Raw genomic sequence first — 19092 nt, 5'->3', positions numbered from 1 at the left:
CGTTTTCTTTGCTGTGTTCACTGTTGTGTGTGTTTGTGTGTGTTGACTCTCCCTGGGATCCCTCACTGCCCTCGTGACCCCCTTCTCCTCCACTGGTAAGCCTCAGCAGAAATTATAATTGTCCCCCCTTTCCCTCCACAATGTATGAATGTGTTTTAAATTGTTTTAAAATTATTGAAATAAAATTTGTTGTTCCTTTAAAATTTAACCTTGTCTCTGGCTAAATTGTATACATACCCGTGTGTCCTTAATTGTATCCAATTGAAAGTAGCTAGCACCAGCTCCAAAAGTCGCTAAAAGTCGCTAGATGACGTCACATGCTAATTTGCATATTTGTGACATCATTACGCAATCATTTGCATAAAGCTTAGTGGTTGTCAGCAAGGTAGAAATCTTTAGCCAAATTGGAATTTATTTTACCTTAGAATTATTACTTAGGTAGCCCATCTTTGCAGTAAATACAAAGGGAGGGGAAAAAGATAGAAAAAGAATTCTCAAAAAAGGCTGGCTTGCCCAGGGCTAGGCCATCTCAGCGGCGTCTTTCTCCTGTCGCGTCCTGCTGTCTCTCCTACCTACACCGGCCCCCGCACCCTGTCCCCCCTCCCCTTCTAACTGCCTGTGCACTGTGCGCAGTGATGCACATGAGGAGAGAGGGGAGGGGCTGCTCCTCTGCTCCTCAGTTACAGAACAGAAGAATGTTTTAGTGGCTACAGGAGAGAAATACCTTGTGTGCTCGCTGGACAATACTGGCTTTGACTAGCGACAAATCTGGCGACTTTCTGTAGAAAAGTAACCAGATTTGTCGCTAGTCGCTTTTTAGAAAAAAAAAGTCACTAAGGGGGTCTGAAAAGTCGCTAAATCTAGTGACAAAGTCGCTAAGTTGGCAACACTGAGTGTATAGTGACTCCAGACCACATGGTGGCGGTGGTTATAACAGAGATGGTTTGGAATATTTAGTTAGAAATAACCTCTTTGGTTAGGTGTTTACACTTTGTGTTTACACTTTGCCCTGTCGTTTTCAGCTCACCTCTTTCCTCGTCTTCAAATCAAAATGTTTCCATATCGGCGGCGCCGTATTAGTTTTCTTTGAGACTGACTCTGTCATATATCATCTTGTCACCCGAAAATACACATGAACTTTCTAGTAAACAAAGAATATGTGCCGTTCACTGTCCCACTGCTGTCATTAAGATAACGTTGTCATATTGGTCATGGCCAGTGTAAACCAAGCTTTTGTGTAGAAAGCAAAGCTACCAGTTACTCCACATTAAATTAAGCAATACACTAAAACTAACGTTAGCAATCAAATAAATGTAGCAAGCGAAGCTACAGCAACGTGGTTAATGTGGTTGACGTTACATCAGAGATATTTTTGTATAAATACATACATGTACACACAGTGGTTAAATTGGGCCGTGGCTCTCCCCGGGACTCAGCCCCAGCACATAAGCCTGCTCGTTTGGGTCCGGATGTGCCTGCTTGCAGTCAGTTGGCTACTGGGAATATAGCACATAAAGTTTGATGAAAGTGATGGTTTTGAAAACATGATATTTCTGACAATAAATGAAAGATTTTTGAAATGGCATGTCTATTTTGTCTCGGCTGAGCTGAGAACAATCGGAACACGGTAACAACCCGCACAGCACTGCAGACAATTCACCACTGCGGGTCAACTACATAACGCCTTTAGTGTCTACGTCGGTGGGATTAACAGATAAAATTCCTTCTCCTAAATCTAAAAACCCCATCGCAGTGGTGGAAGCCCGGTGCTAGGAAGCTCCAACGGCCGCTACGAGTTCATGTCGCTGACCAAGCCGCTGAACCGGTCCTCGCCGTCGCGTCTCCTCCAGCGACAGGGCTCCAAGCCGGCCACGGCTCGCCTCTGAGCATCGGAGAGCCCCACTCAGCGGTGTGTGTGTGTGTGTGTGTGTGTGTTGTAGTAAAGAGAGAGAATGGGAGAAGGAAGTTTGTGTGAGGTGGACCTGGTCACCACAGACCCAAATCTTGTCAGCTGTTGCTACTGTCATATGCTGCACTGTCTGTTCATGTGGCACATTATGTTTGGCACATTGTAGGCCTATGGGTCACTTCTTATATCATAACAAGGTAATACAATGTGTAATCAAGTGATGACTGATTAACAGTAATGTAAATGCTAAATGCCCTAATACCTGTTGATACTACAACAATGCAAAGTAGGCTCTTAACCTTGCAGTTTTGCACATATCACGTAAGACTCGATTTCTCCATTTCTTTGCACCAAACTCTCCAGAAAGTGCCATTTAATGTTTTTTTTTATTTTTTTTTAAATGTACGTGTACATGTGCACTGCTTGATCAATAAAAGGGCTAAGCTACTGAAAAGCTATTTGATTCAGAAACTGCAATGCTATTGAGAAGTTAGTTAAAATATTACCGCTACTGCCCAACACTGCTTGCTATACACGTTTTTGTGCTGTGACGCTGTTGGCACAGGTTGCTAATGTAGGCTAGTTTTTAATTTGCCAGACGGTGTTATAGTGACACATGTCAGTTCAACCGGTTAGTATAAAATCAAACTGGTTTAGCCTCGTCCACTGGACCGGACCGGTGAAATCGGAAGTAGACCCAACTCTAATGTATGCTTTTTCTCTTTGGTCCGCAGGGAGTTGTTGGCATTGAGTAAATTATTGCTGGTGGTACTGCACCTTCATACATGCTTTTTAGTTGCACGCTTAAAGCTTGATACTGGGTTGAAAATAGAACTTTGACAAATCAGAAACCCACCCCCTCCTCCTTGCAAAGTGCCAATGCATCTATAGTAAGTGTGCTAAAAACAGCTGAAGCAGAGGTTAATGGATGGGTGGGTGCACCTCTCACCCATCTCCCTTCCTGAGCATGACATCAGAAGGGCATGTGAACACCAAGAAAACAGCAGGACCAGTGGGCCGGTCCACAAACTCTGTGCTGAGTGCTGACTAACTAGCACCGGTGTTCACAATGATATTCAACCTGTCACTGGCTCAGTCTGTCATACCCACGTGTTTCAAGAAGTACACCATCATTCATATGCCCAAGAATACAAGACTAGTCTGCTTGAATGACTACCACCTAGTGTCACTCATCTGTAGTGATGGAATGCTTTAAATGGCTGGTCAAGGATTGCATCTGTTTCTCACTACCCAGCACAGTGGACCTACCGTCCCAACTGATCAAGAGAAGACACCATAGCACACATCCTCCACACAACCTTACCTGAAAAAAAATTTTTAAAATGAAGTTTGTAAGATTGCTGTTCATTGACAGTTTAACACCAAATATTAAATTGAAATATTAAATGTACACCTAAATGTTAAATCTAAACCTAAATATTTTCTGAATGTTAAATCTACACTGTAACAAATTTGAGTGTAGATTTTACAGTAAATATCTGGCAAAAAAGTTGCCAATAAAGTCTTCTAAAAGTGCTGTTAATTACTGTATATTAAGTATATTACAGGAAACCTTTTACAGGTTTTTGTTGTATATAAATTACAGCAATTACTTGTTAACAGAAAAACAACAATTAATTGTAATCTTGTTTACAACATGATCATGTATTCTATTAAAATTACAGAAGTTAACTGGCAACTCGAGTTGCCACTACATAGCCTTTAATACTACAAAATACAATATGTTGTTGTAACATTTTTACAGTTCATTTTTGTTTTTTTACATTAACAGCCATGCAAATTATGCATATTATAAAGTGTTTTGATTAACACAATTGCATTAGATTCTCTTCACCTGTAAAACTAGAGTCAGAATTGCAACAAAACAAAACTTTTATTAAAATCAATAGAACATTACAATTCATATGTAAGCATTTTTTGACAGTTAAATCAAAAAAACATAAAGATTGTAGCTTAAACTGTATAAAAGATTGCCTTTTTTCAGTCTTAATCTCAAATTATAAATATATATAAATATAAAAGCAGAAAGGGAAAAATAAAAGATTAAGAACAATTGTCATTCACATAGTAGGAAGAGAAGAGTCCTCATCTTTGCATATGACTTACGCTCAAAGTCCATTAAAATCGCCTGAAGAAAGGAGACATAAGGATTGACGTGAGTTCTTCTTCTCATGTACCTTCCCACGTCTTTGGCTGACCAGCTTTACCATCTTGGTGCTACTGGTTGGGTTGATTCCAATTAAATATCTGAAATCACAAAATCACAAGAAACTGAAAAGAAACAGTTTATAAGGAAATGTTTTCTGTTGCCTTCCACATAAACATCTAAACTGAACTGTTAAACTGATACTGTATTCCTTCATATGGTCTTTGTCTGTCTTTGCAATGCTTTACAACAGAATTTGTTCAATATTGACAGTCATTGACGTCAACTGTACCATCAACTGTTAATGGTAACAAGATCATACCAATATAATTTTCAAAAACCTCAAACTGTAATTAAAGCTGCAAGCAGCAATGGAAAGGCCCTCGCGCATCTGTGTGTGGCGGGGTTACCGGCGGACGCCGCTCCTTGCGACCGTGCATTTGCGCGGCACTCACCGCAAATCATCACCAATGAAAATGGGAACTCCCCGCCGAGTTCAAGGATACCTCACACAAGAGTCTATGTCATACGGTTCATTAGCTGTGAAAATGGGCGTGGCTAAAGCATAGGGGGCGGGTCAAACCATCACCAATTAAAAAGGAAGTCTCTGCTGAGTTCATTGATACCTCACACAAGGGTCTACTTCAAACGGGTCATTAGTTATAAAAGGGGGCGTGGCTTAAACATATGGGGCGGGCCAAACCATCATCAATGAAGAATGAAGTCTCTGCTGAGTTCAATGATACCTCACACAAGACTCTACCTTAAACGGTTCAAATTTTATGAAAGGGGGCGTGGCTTAAGCATAGGGGGCGGGACAAACCATGACCAATGAAGAAGGACCTCTCTGCTGAGTTCAATGACACCTCACACAAGACTCTACCTTAAACGGTTCAAATGTTATCAAAGGGGGCGTGGCCTAAGTACGTGGGCGTGGTCATATTATAGGGGGTGGCTCAGTATCACATGTAGACCACACATTATAAGTTTCATGTAAATCGGATGATGTTTGTCATATAAGGCACATTTCCTGTTGCCAGCTATAGCCAAAAGTCAATTTTGGCCTGTAGGTGTCCTCAGGCCTGGACCCTTGTCAATCGTGACAAATTTCGGGCAGATACGACAACGTACACTCAAGTTACAACAACTTCTTTGTTCATCACTAAACACTCAAAATGGCCGCCACGCCACGCCCACACCGTCTGACGAAAAGTTTTTCTTTCAATAACTTTTCATCGTTAAGGTGTTGAGATGATACAGACCAAGTTTGAAGTCCATCGGATGAAATCTCTAGGAGGAGTTCGTTAAAGTATAGCACCTTGACTTTTAGGCCTTCTTCTTGTTGCCACTAGGGGGCGCTATGACTTTAAGTAAATATCGGCTTTATTTGTCCTCAGGGTTGGACTCTTATGAATCCTGAAAAGTTTCGAGCCAGTTGGACAATGTACACTCGAGTTACACCCACTTCCTGTTTCGGCGGCAAAACGCACAAAATGGCCGCCCCACCACGGCCACACCCTATGACGAAAAGTTTTTCTTTTAACAACTTTTCATCTGTAACATCTTAAGATGGCAGAGACCAAGTTTGAAGTTGATCGGATGAATTCTCTAGGAGGAGTTCATTAAAGTACGACATGTGGAAACGGCCAAAATCGCACTAATTTCGAACTTTCAATTCAAAATGGCGGACTTCCTGTTGGGTTTAAGGAAGTTTTTTGTCCATCCTAACAAGATACATATGTGTACCAAGATTCGTGAGTCTACGTTAAACGCACTGCAGGGGCTTTTTGTAACTTTCTAGGGGGTGCTAGCGAGCCACTTTTGTGCGTCTATTTCCGAAACCCTTAAAATACATAAATGTTCACCAGACTTGATGCGACCGCCAAATTTGGTGAGTTTTTGAATATGTTAAGCCCCTCAAAAAGGCAATTCATTTGATGGGAAAAACAATAATAATTCCTTCAGTTTCAATAGGGCCTTCACCGCTGTCGGCGCTCGGGCCCTAATAATAATAATAATTCCTTCAGTTTCAATAGGGCCTTCGCCGCTTTCGGCGCTCGGGCCCTAATTAAAGCTGCGAGCAGCGATGGACGGGCCCTCGCACCTCTGCGCGCGTCGGCGTTACCGGCTGACGCCGCTCCTTGCGACCGTGCATTTGCGCGGCACTCAGACACCGCAAATCGTCAACAATAAAAAGGGAAATCCCCGCCAAGTTCAACGATACCTCACACAAAACTCTACGTCATTCGGTTCGTATGGGTACCCGGGACCCGAAGGCCAGGGCCGCGGTAGCAGAAAATACCACGGAATAAGGTATGGGTCAGAGAGACCCGAAGGCCAGAGCCGCGGTAGCAGAGAAATACCACTGAATACCGTAAGGGTGAGAGAGACCCGAAGGCCAGGGCCGCGGTAGCAGAGAAATACTACTGAATACCGTATGGGTCAGAGAGACCCGAAGGCCAGAGCTGCGGTAGCAGAGAAATACCACTGAATACCGTATGGGTCAGAGAGACCCGAAGGCCAGAGCCGCGGTAGCTGAGAAATACCACGGAATAACGTATGGGTCACACAGACCCGAAGGCCAGGGCCAGGGTAGCAGGGAAATACCACGGAATAACGTATGGGTCACAGAGACCCGAAGGCCAGCGCCGCTGTATTGGAGAAATACCACGGGATAACGTATGGGTCACAGAGACCCGAAGGCCAGGGCCGCTGTATTGGAGAAATACCACGGAATAACGTATGGGTCACAGAGACCCGACGCCCCCTTTCATAACATTTGAACCATTTAAGGTATACCCTTGTGTGAGGTATCACTGAACTCAGCAGAGACTTCCTTCTTCATTGGTGATGGTTTGGCCCGCCCCCTATGTTCAAGCCACGCCCCCTTTCATACATGCTGACACATTTAAGGTAGAGTCTTGTGTGAGGTATCATTCATCTCAGCAGAGGCTTCATTTTTAATTGGTGATGGTTGGACCCGCCCCCTATGGTTTAGCCACGCCCCCTTTCACAGCTAATGAACCGTATGACGTAGAGTCTTGTGTGAGGTATCGTTGAACTCAGCGGGGAATTCCCTTTTCATTTGTGACGGTTTGTGGCGTCTGAGTGCTGCGCAAATGCACGGTCGCAAGGAGCGGTGTCCGCCGGTAACCCCGACGCGCGCAGAGGCGCGAGGGCCCGTCCATCGCTGCTCGCAGCTTTAATTAGGGCCCGAGCGCCGACAGCGGCGAAGGCCCTATTGAAACTGAAGGAATTATTATATTATTGTTTCTATTATTTTCCCATCAAATGAATTGGCTTTTTGAGGGGCTTAATATATTCAAAAACTCACGAAATTTGGCGGTCGCATCAAGTCTGTTGACAATTTACGTATTTTAAGGGTTTCGGGAATAGGCGCACAAAAATGGCTCGCTAGCGCCCCCTAGAAAGTTAAGAAAATTGAGCCCCTGCAGTGCGTTTAACGTGACTCACGAAACCTGGTACAAATATGTAACATGTCAAGATGTACAAAAAACGTCATTAGAGCCATACCCTAAACCCAACAGGAAGTCCGCCATTTTGAAATAAATGTTCGAAATTAGTGCGATTTTGGCCATTTCTACGTCGTGACTTTAACGAACTCCTCCTAGAGATTTCATCCGATCAACTTCAAACTCGGTCTGTGCCATCTTAAGATGTTATAGATGAAAAGTTGTTAAAAGAAAACTTTTCGTCATAGGGCGTTGGCCGTGGCGGGCGGTTTTATCTTTATGCGCCCAAACAGGAAGTGGGTGTAACTCGAGTGTACATAGTCTGATTACGTCGAAACTTTTCAGGATTCATAAGAGTCCAACCCTGAGGACAAATAATGGCCGATATTTACTTAAAGTCATAGCGCCCCCAAGTGGCAACAGGAAGTAGGCCTAAAAGTCAAGGTGCTATACTTTAACAAACTCCTCCTAGAGATTTCATCCGATGGACTTCAAACTTGGTCTGTACCATCCCAACACCTTAACGATGAAAAGTTATTAAAAGAAAAACTTTGTCGGATGGTGGGGCGGGCGTGGCGGCCATTTTGAGTGTTTAGCGATGAACAAAGAAATTGTTGTAACTTGAGTGTACGTTGTCGTATCTGCCCGAAATTTCTCACAATTGACAAAGGTCCAGGCCTGAGGACACCTACAGGCCAAAATTGACTTTTGGTCATAGCACCCCCCCCTGGCCACAGGAAATGCGCCTTATATGACAAACATCATCCGATTTGCATGAAACTCAGAATGTGTGGTCTACATGTGATACTGAGCCGCCCCCTATAATATGGCCACGCCCACTTACTCAGGCCACGCCCCCTTTCATAACATTTGAACCGTTTAAGGTAGAGTCTTGTGTGAGGTGTCATTGAACTCAGCAGAGAGTTCCTTCTTTATTGGTGATGGTTTGGCCCGCCCCCTATGCATAAGCCACGCCCCCTTTCATAACATTTGAACCGTTTAAGGTATACCCTTGTGTGAGGTATCTTTGAACTCAGCAGAGACTTCCTTCTTCATTGGTGATGGTTTGGCCCGCCCCCTATGTTTAGGCCACGCCCCCTTTTATAACTAATGACCCGTTTAATGTAGACCCTTGTGTGAGGTATCATTGAACTCTGCAGAGTCTTCCTTCTTCATTGGTAATTGTTTGGCCTGCCCCCTATGTTCAAGCCACGCCCCCTTTCATACATGCTGACCCATCCAAGGTAGAGTCTTGTGTGTGGTATCATTGAACTCAGCAGAGACTTCCTTTTTAATTGGTGATGGTTTGACCCCGCCGCGCTTAGCCACGCCCCCTTTCATAACGTTTCAACCGTTTAGTATATACCCTTCGTGTGAGGTATCATTGAACTCTGCAGAGTCTTCCTTCTTCATTGGTAATTGTTTGGCCCGCCCCCTATATTTAGGCCACGCCCCCTTTTATACATGCTGACCCATCCAAGGTAGAGTCTTGTGTGTGGTATCATTGAACTCAGCAGAGACTTCCTTTTTAATTGGTGATGGTTTGACCTGCCCCCTATGCTTTAGCCACGCACCTTTTCACACCTAATGAACCGTATGACTTAGAGTCTTGTGTGAGGTATCGTTGAACTCGGCGGGGAGTTCCCTTTTCATTGGTGACGATTTGCGGCGTCTGAGCGCCGAGCGAATGCACGTTATTAAAAGAAAAACTGACCCGCTCCCTATGCTTAAACCACGCCCCCTTTTATAAGTAATGACCTGTGTTATGTAGACACTTGTGTGAGGTGTCATTGAACTCAGCAGAGAGTTCCTTTTTAGTTGGTGATGGTTTGACCCGCCCCGTATGTTTTAGCCACGCCCCATTTAACAGATAATGAACGGTATGACGTAGAGTCTTGTGTGAGGTATCATTGAACTCGGCAGGGAGTTGCCTTTTTATTGGTGACAATTTGCGGATGTCTGAGTGCCGCGCAAATGCGCAGTCGCAAGGAGCGGCGTCCGCCAGTAACCACGACGCGTCATACGGTTCATTAGCTGTGAAAAGGGGCGTGTCTAAAGCATAGGCGTGTCTAAAGCATAGGGTCAAACCATAACCAATTAAAAAGGATGTCTCTGCTGAGTTCAATGATACCTCACACAAGGGTCTACATCAAACTGGTCATTAGTTATAAAATGGGGTGTGGCTTAAACATAGGGGGCGGGCCAAACCATCACCAATGAAGAAGGAAGTCTCTGCTGAGTTCAATGATACCTCACACAAGGGTTTACATCAATCGGGTCATTAGTTATAAAAGGGGAGTGGCTAAATCTTAGGGGGCGGGCCAAACCATCACCAATTAAAAAGGATGTCTCTGCTGAGTTCAATGATACCTCACACAAGGCTCTACCTTAGATGGGTCCGCATGTATGAAAGGGGGCGTGGCTTGAACATAGGGGGCGGGCCAAACCATCACCAATGAAAAAGGAAGTCTCTGCTGAGTTCAATGATACCTTACACAAGGGTCTACATCAAACGGGTCATTAGTTATAAAAGTGGGCGTGGCTAAAGCTTAGGGGGCGGGCCAAACCATCACCAATGAAGAATGAAGTCTCTGCTGAGTTCAATGATACCTCACACAAGGGTATACATCAAACGGTTCAAATGTTATCGAAGGGGGCGTGGCCTGAGTAAGTGTTGATGAAGATCTTACATATGTGTACCAAGTTTCGTTAATCTACGTGAAACGCAGTGCAGGGGCTACATTTTTTTAACTTTCTAGGGGGCACTAGCGAGCCATTTTTGTGTGGCTATTCGCGAAACCCTTAAAATACGTAAATTTTCACCAGACTTGATGCGACCGCCAAATTTGGTGAGGTTTTGAATATGTTAAGCCCCTAAAAAAGGCAATTAATTTGACGGGAAAAAGAATAGAAACAATAATTCTTTCAGTTTCAATATTGCCTTCGCCGCTGTTGGCGCTCGGGCCCTAATAATTCCTTCAGTTTCAATAGGGCCGCTGTCGAAGGCCCTATAATGTCCACTTTGACACCATCCACATAGAAAGTGTTGTTACTGCCACTGTCATCGGGCTCTTTTAGCTCTAACTGGCGCACCAATTTTCTGCAGTCCCCTCTCTTTTTGTAGCCTTTGTTTTCATAGCCTTGGCTGTGCGACATGGACTTGCAGCATTTTTTGTAATGATTGAATTTTTTACAGTTATGGCATTGCTGTCCGAAGGCAGGGCATTTGTTTTTCTGTGCGGCATAGCTGCCTCCACAGTTACTGCAGTTTGTAATGGATTTTGCCTCACGTTGGCCTGCTTGAGGTTTGTGTCTTGGCCTGTGGTGCCACCCACCAGAGTTTGGCTGAATTGCGTCAACAGTGGTGGCTGTTTGGAGCTGGGCTATAGCCTTATTACACTCCTCAGTCATTTCATATATGCGGCAGATTGAAATGGCTTTAGTTAGGGTTAATTCACTGTCACGTAGCAAAGCCTTTCTTATATTGTCAATTCTGATGCCACACACTATTCTCACCTTGCTTTTGATTTCGTGAATGGAACTTGTGTCTCTCCATGATTTTGTTGTGTTGAGGGTTACATACTTCACGAAATTTCCGTTTCAAGCACTCTGGGTTTTCTCTGGATTCAGCTGGAACGATGACGGCTCCATCTTCACCAGGCGCCCTCACCTCCGCTGCGTAAACAAATGAACGCTCCTCGTCTCGTCTACGAAATCCATCTGCCATTATTTCCTTTAGTCGTGACGTTAGCTCAGTTGTCCGCTCCGCTTGAGACAAAATAAAAATCACATGGAACTCACAGGGATGAATTTATCCCTCTTCTGACACCATGTCAAAATAGGTGAGGAGTCTTTACTTTGAATCCAAGCCGGTTATGTTTATTTATAAACTTCCAGAAACCATATTGAACTTACTCAGTCAGAGTAACAGGCAACACATTACAACCTGGCGGGAGGTGTGCACCCGAACCAGACATTGACATATATAAACTGGACCAACAGAGCCCGTTGCTCTGGACGGAGACCAGTGAAGGATATTAGAAACACTTTTCCCGTGAGCGCTGAGCGTTACTTTACAGCCTCCAACTGACAGAGACAACGTAAATGTGACGTGAGCAACCTGTCTGAAAGTTGTAAGTCTTCTGGTAAGTGTGCCAAGAGAAATCTCAATCATTCCCAATCTTACAGAGACAGAGAGCGTAGATATATGTAAGGAGATAACATGGGCACAGGGTAATTATTGCTAACTAAAATGCTAGTTAACATCAGCAATTAAACCTAAACAGCTCATGTAAGTCGAAACTGCCTGCGAGCTTCTCCTGTACTCTACGTTAATTCCTCTACTATGCGACAGTAAGTCGCTTGGTTATGACACAATCGTTAGCCTATTTTTATAAAAACGTCTGCTACGGAGCCATAACGTGAGGTACAAGGTAATAGAGCCTTTTATACATATGTGTTTCTTTAGAAATAAACAATGGACAAATAGAGTCTTTAAACGCTTCAGATGTAAAGTTATTCGCTGTCAAAGTGACGTCAAAATGAATGGCAGTCAATGGAATGCTAACGGCGGGTGATTGCTTGTTAGCATCAAAATGGCGCCACAGGAGCTATGCATTCCAGATGCTTGCTTACCCCCTTGGAACCAGAAAACCCACTGCGCATCTGCACTTCCTCAAGTACGGTATCTCGTAGCGTCCATACAGAGCGCAAACATAAACATTCACCAGAATGATCTACACCTAGGAAATTAAAACACAGCAGACGCAAATTACAAATGTTGTAATGTTACCTGAAATTCGTCTTTTTGTGTGTAGGTGATAGTCATCACTGTGGCCTTCAGCTGTGGCTCTCACTGATCGTAGTTTCCCTCTGCACCTGTAGCTAGATGATGCAAAATTGCACAACACACGTATTGTTAGATTAGCGTCACATTTGGTTACCGATAAGGTTGTGTAACTTAGAACTAGTCACAGTCTAGTATACCATGAGCTACTGTCTAATAATTTCAGCAATAACTCAACTTATCTCTGCTAATACATTCTAAAAACTTCCGACTGAACCTTAACCTTAACATTTAACTTCTACAGCTCTTCTGCAAAAATTAAGTTACATAATGTTAGACGAGGTGGGCTCTGGATTTTGGGATAACGGGCCGTCGGACTATGGGTTAAGGTTAAGGTTAGGGTTAGGTGCCTTGAAGGCAGCGGTCGCAGCGCCGCCTGGAAGGAGCTCAACATTGTTTACAAAGAGCTAACGTGCAATGGCGCTCACTGAGGTAATCTGGTTTTATACAAAACACACATAGGCCTATGGGTTAACTTAATGTTAGCTAACAATGTCTAACATTAGTAACAATGTAACATTAACACTTAACTTTAGATTTAGATTCAACTTACATTATGGAAAAGTAAAGCGCTGTCACCGTTGCTCCTCTTCTTCAGTTGTCAGATGCTCCTCTTTCAAACCGCCTTGTGCAATGCAGTATTAACAGTATTAACTGTATATACATAATTTACAGTCAGAACGTAACTTTCCTGTAATTTAACAATATGTTACCATGGAAAAATGCTGTCAGCTACTGTAATTATTTTCGACCCACAATGCATTGCGATATACAGCTAAACTTTGTAAAATGTCAGAACAAGAAGTAACTGTAAAATTTTACTGTAGAAACTCCAGCAATTTGTTACAGTGTAAATATTAAATCTAAATGTTCATCTAAATCTTAAGGTTAAATCTAAATGTCTTGCCGAATGTATAGCTAAATGTTAAAAATATGCAAATAAACAAAATAATGGACACAAAAAATGAACTCACACCACTAAAAAAAAATACAACTCATTGAGCTTTGAATTTTTTTTATGACCAATGTTTGTTTCCTTTATAAGATACTGCATGGATTGTTTGAGAGTCCCCACCTCTTAAACAATTCATTCTAACATGTGAAATAAGACAAACAAGATCAACAAGGAGAGGCTGTTAAAGGTCCCATGGCATGAAAATTTCACTTTATGAGGTTTTTTAATATTAATATGCGTTCCCCCAGCCTGCCATGGTCCCCCAGTGGCTAGAAATGGCGATAGGTGTAAACCGAACCCTGGGTATCCTGCTCTGCCTTTGAGAAAATGAAAGCTCAGATGGGCCGAACTTTCTCTGCTTTGCCCGCCCAGAGAATTTGGCCCACCCATGAGAGAGAGACATCATGGCTTTCAAACGAGCAAAGTGGCAGTTGGTCAAGGCCACACCCCCACCCTCCATCTTGCCCCCCCCCCTCTCTCCTCCTCAGTAGCTACAGACACAGAAATGGCACATACTAAGGAAAGCTCATTGTGGGACTAGCTCTAGTAGCTGTAATTCTACACCAAGGCTGAATTTCGGGAAAGAGACTTCAGATACAGTATTAGGGGACCACTAATATGGGACCTTTAATATATAATATTGCTCGAGAACATTTGCTCAGACTGCTTTTTTCAGGTACATGAACAAAACGTTCATGTACGTTTTAGTTAGTTTGCTTTCTAAGTGAGCTTGGCATTGCAGAATAAATTGCTTTGCTCGCTCCCCTCACCTGATCCCTGGCAGCGTCTCACACCTGAAGCTCATCCCCCTATCAACCTGCTCTCTGATAAACCCCGGCTCCACAATCAATCTTCAGCCCTATTCACACGGGATTAGTACTACCTGGTGACCTCTAGTCATTTGTAATAATTACGGAGGTTGTCTGTGATCTTAATCCCGTGCGAATCGGCCATGTCTGTAATTTGTCAAGTAAAAATTCCCCCGCAAATGACCTACCACATTCCCCCGAACACCAAGGTCCTGTGACAATATTAGTCTTGTGTGAATCGATATGTTTGTGATTTGGCAGGGTCGTATATCATTTTTTCAAGGTTTATGTTTCCTGTGCGCCTTTTTATCCCTCTCGCGAAGATGGATATGGGATTGCAAGGGGCTGCGGACGCCATCTTTCATGACCAACCTAGTCTGGACCACTGCCTGACCAGAGACCTGGGCTGACGGTTATGCTGTGTGGGTGCTACCGCGGGTGCACTATTTCTTTTTGCAAATAAACCTTCCTTAGCTGATTCACCTCTGCCTTGTGTCCGCTTTTGAATTCTTGTGGAAAACGTAACAGTTTCACCTCAGACGCATGAGAACATTTTAGGTATCCCCTCAAATACTGAGCAATTTCTACTCTTGCATCATCGCAAGCGTCCTAATGGGAAACATCAGTGCCTGGTACAGAAATAGCACAGGACCGGAGAGAGTGCTTCGATCAGCTGAATACACAATAAACGAATCAATGAACACACCTAAAGAATATTTATACAGGCTTTGTAACAAAAAAAAAAGATAGAAGAATCATTAAAGATAAAAAACAACCTATAGCAGGCCAGCACTGAGGCCACTAGGATCTTAAATAAAAACACTGCCTAAGACTGCCCTAAGATTATTTACATAGATTGTTATGGATTTTGACAATGTCTCATTTAAGGATGTTTTTGATCAATTATTGATGTGTTAATTGACTGTAGGAACTCACTTTAGAGGGGTTGTTGCAGCCCGTGGCTCTGGTGTAAATGTGTAGTTTAATATTGTGAATTTGATGCCTGACCTTGCTAGAACAGATGAACATAGTTTAACGCTTTCCTTACATTTTTGCTCTTCTGTTAATATTTTTGGAAATACAAAGCTTGACATGGCAGGCCATGCCTTATCATTTCTAGGACACGGGTTGTTCTTTGTTTCTCATTTTTCCTGTAAAGGAAACTGTTCATTATTTATTTCAGGGACCACTGGAGGAGTTTTGGGATCTTTAATCAAAATAGACCTGACCCTCTCTTCACCAGCAATACATTTTGGATGACCCTCCAAAATTATTGGGAAAAAAGGGATGACCCTCCCCAACAATTTATTGATGCCTTCTGTACTGGTTTTTGCCATCCATTCCGACATACCCCCACTCCGACATTGACGTCTAATTGTCAGAGTGGCGACACTTCCATTTTTTTCAAACGTTCCACCACTCCGACAATTTTTGTTTCCATTAGGGTTAGGGGTTCAGGTTAGGGAATAGCAGCATGTCGGCATAGCGGCATGTCTGAATAGAAGCATGTCGGAGTGGCGGCATGTCGGACTGGCAGGATCAGGGCTTAATTTGAGCCGGAACACGCCGGAACATGTTCCGGCACCTCCGACGTTGGATCCGGAACCTTTTTTATTGGATCCGGCACCTCCTGTCTCACCAGGAAAAATGAATCGCCTAAATGAAAAAAATAAAATACTGTTTGTGTAGTGTTCAATGTTGTTATCTGTTTTGTTAGTCGTTATTCCCCATTGAAGTTCCACAAAAATCTTGTGTTTGCATTTTCGATGCGTTTTAAGCAACCCGGTCTCACTCGAAAGCGTACAAATAACACGGGTTTCTACCTGTGAAATACGTGCATTGTGTACGCGAAAGTGAAATTCTACGTGCATTACATACGCGGAGCGCTCCAATTGAAGTAATGGGGACCGGTGCGTTTTATACGCACGCAGCTCGCGTCACCGCGTTGTGTGTTATTGCGAGAACAGCATCACACAAAAAAACATAGATATGGTTGGGTTTAGAAAAATAATGCAGGGAAAGGCTTTAGTAACACAAGAAAGTCACAAAAACACACTAATAAACGGTTGGGTTTAGGGAAGAAACATTGGGGAAGGCTTAACAAAAAAACACTACAAAGTCGCAAAAACGCGCCACATAAACACGCTAATAAACGGCCTAACAAAAAAAAAAAAACACATGCTGAAAATCGCCAAACACGGGATGCTAAAACACAGGATGCTGAAAATCGCCAAACACGGGACGCGAACCCCGGTCTCCTGGGTGAAAGTCCTGTGTTTTACCCATCCACCACCTCAACCATCCTCCTTAAGCGGTCCCACGTCCCTTTATACTATAAACGCAGTGGTTTCCATTACTGTAATTGGAGCGCTCCACGTATCTACTGTACGCACAATTTCACTTTCGCGTACACATTGCACGTATTTCACAGGTAGAAACCCGTGGTATTTGTACGCTTTTCAGTGAGACTGGGCTGGTTTTAAGGTAAATTTTCAGGGTAAGACGGAGGGGGGAGAGGGACGGAGGTAGGAGAGACACTTCAACAGCGCGGCGCTGCACTTGTGCTGCTTGAGATTGCTGTTTTAGCCTCATTTCACTCAGGGGAAAAATGTCAAAAAGACAACAAAGTTTGCTTAACTTGTTCAAATACGCTGGCCAGTCGGATCCCATCAAGCAAAAAACATTTCTGCCGATCAAAAATGTGGAGACCATGGTGGGTTTTTTGGTTAATTAAAGCGCCCATATTATGCTCATTTTCAGGTTCATAACTGTATTTTAAGGTTGTACCAGAATAGGTTTACATGGTTTAATTTTCAAAAAACACCATATTGTTGTTGTACTGCACAGCTCTCACTGCTGCAGATCCTCTTTTCACCTGGTTTCTGTTTTAGCTACAGAGTGAGACCTCTTTTCATCTTCTTCTTCTGTACTATCTTTGATTGCACTCGCACATGCGCAGTAGCTTAGATGTAGAGCATGTCAGCTAGCTAACTCTAGAGACAGTAAAAGAAAGCCTGTTTCTTCAACTTTGGTCAGTTACAAGGCAGGATTAGCTGGGAGACTTCTAAATGAGGGCGCACATGTAAGTAGTTCTTTTGTAGATTATGGTGAATTTGTGTGTGTTGTAGCAGTGCTTTGCTATTGAGAACGACGTAGCATGCTAGCGTTAGCCGACTGCGCTAGCATTAGCAGGCACTTCCGAGCTAACGGTTGTGGTTAGCCAGCTCATTTCGGACTGTGACGTCACAGTCCGAGGCCGATTTTGAACAGCTCACTAGGAGACTGAAAGCAGGACACATTCAGAAACCGTATCTCACTCAAAACAGCATGGATGGATTTTTTTCAAAGTTTGTATGTGTGTGGAAGCACCAGAGACACAAAAGAACACCCCAAATCCCAGAAAAAGTTTTTTTTTCATAATATGGGCACTTTAATAGTCCAATGGGTAACTGCTGCTTGTGAAATTTTTTTTACATTTCGCACCAATGCAGTGCATGTTCTGAAATAAAATTAAACATTGTCCTGATGTACACACAGCGTTGTTTAGGTTTTTTTAGTCAGAGAAGCTACTAGGCAGTGTAATTTTTATTTTTTTGTTCCGTTACCTCCAACCCCCATTTTGAGTCACCGGATCCACCCCCCCTCTGCGCTCCGGGACCTCCCACTTTACAAATTAAGCACTGGGCAGGATGTAACCGTACAGATGCCCATTTTTTTTTACAGCCATGACATATGTGACTAAACCTCTGCATTTTCATCTGACACATCACACTCCTCTGTTACGGTGTGGTGGCCATTTCAGTAGATTTACTCACTAACATTGTTGTGGAAACACAATAAGCATGAAAACTAAATGCACACTTGCTGCATTACTGCATTACTTCAAATACTAAGTTACTCATCTAGTAAACTAGTATTCACATGAAATAAAACATTGAGACCATTTAACAAAGCACACTGGGTAATAAGACATTCAACACTGGTTGCTATGGACTCGTCACTAGGCTTCCTCAGTCATTGTATATTTTAGTATAGGTAAAGCTGCCGAAGCTGAACATTATCCAAAACTCGAAACTGAAAGGATATTGGAGTCGGGTATGGCTGCAGCCTGGAGACCCTCCGTCTCATGCCTTCCCGGCTGGTGCTGTCCGTGTCGCGAGCTTTGACTTTTCAAAATAAAAGCTTGCGTCTGGTCTGCTATGTTTTCGTATGGTGTTTTGGATGTTTTTGAACTAAACAGTACGGCAATCATGCTAATGAATAAAATATTTTTTTCAGCAGAAGTCTTAGTTACAACACGATGGAGCTAGCAAAGCAGTTTTGTGTTTATATGTCCGAGCGGGATTTATTCAATTTGGGAAATCCCATGGACATTACATGTCATTTAGCTGACACTTTTATCCAAAGCGACTTACAACTGCTATGTATGTGTAGGAGCAACTAGCTAGGGGTTAAGTGTCATGCTCAGGTACACATTGGTTGATGTATCACAGTGGGAATTGAACCCAGCTCTCCCACACCAAAGGAATGTGTCATATCCACTGCACCATCACCACCCAGATAAGTGTCAGTGATGCACTTTGGACATAATTGTCAGCTGTATATCACATTTAAGGGAGGATGAGTTTTTACCTCATGTGGGATTCGTTATTAGGAAGAGGAGCTCTGACATTCAGCAATGACAGATTGAGAGACTGATACGCAGCCAGGAATGCACCCTGTTACAAATCGTAAACTTGTGACATTTATGGAGCAAAGATGCACGCACACACACGCGCACGCACGCACACACACGCACGCACACACACGCGCACACACACACACACAAGCTTTCACTGGAAATGCACCTGTCTATTTCACCAATAAGGAGCATTAGAGCTGTGAGTCATTACAGGCACTCATAATCACCCAGAGTGAGGCGACATCATCAGTA

General features: G+C 43.3%; 1 pseudogene; it reads left to right on the top strand.

The window, feature by feature from the left end:
- Window positions 1–1886, top strand: part of LOC120551669 — a 55897-nt pseudogene extending 54011 nt beyond the window's left edge.
- The last annotated feature ends 17206 nt before the right edge of the window (window positions 1887–19092 follow it).

The sequence above is a fragment of the Perca fluviatilis genome, chromosome 21, assembly GCF_010015445.1.
Source record: "Perca fluviatilis chromosome 21, GENO_Pfluv_1.0, whole genome shotgun sequence".
NCBI classification, from domain to species: domain Eukaryota; kingdom Metazoa; phylum Chordata; class Actinopteri; order Perciformes; family Percidae; genus Perca; species Perca fluviatilis.
Note: the sequence above shows the minus strand (reverse complement) of the source record. Positions and strands in the feature narration are given on the sequence as shown.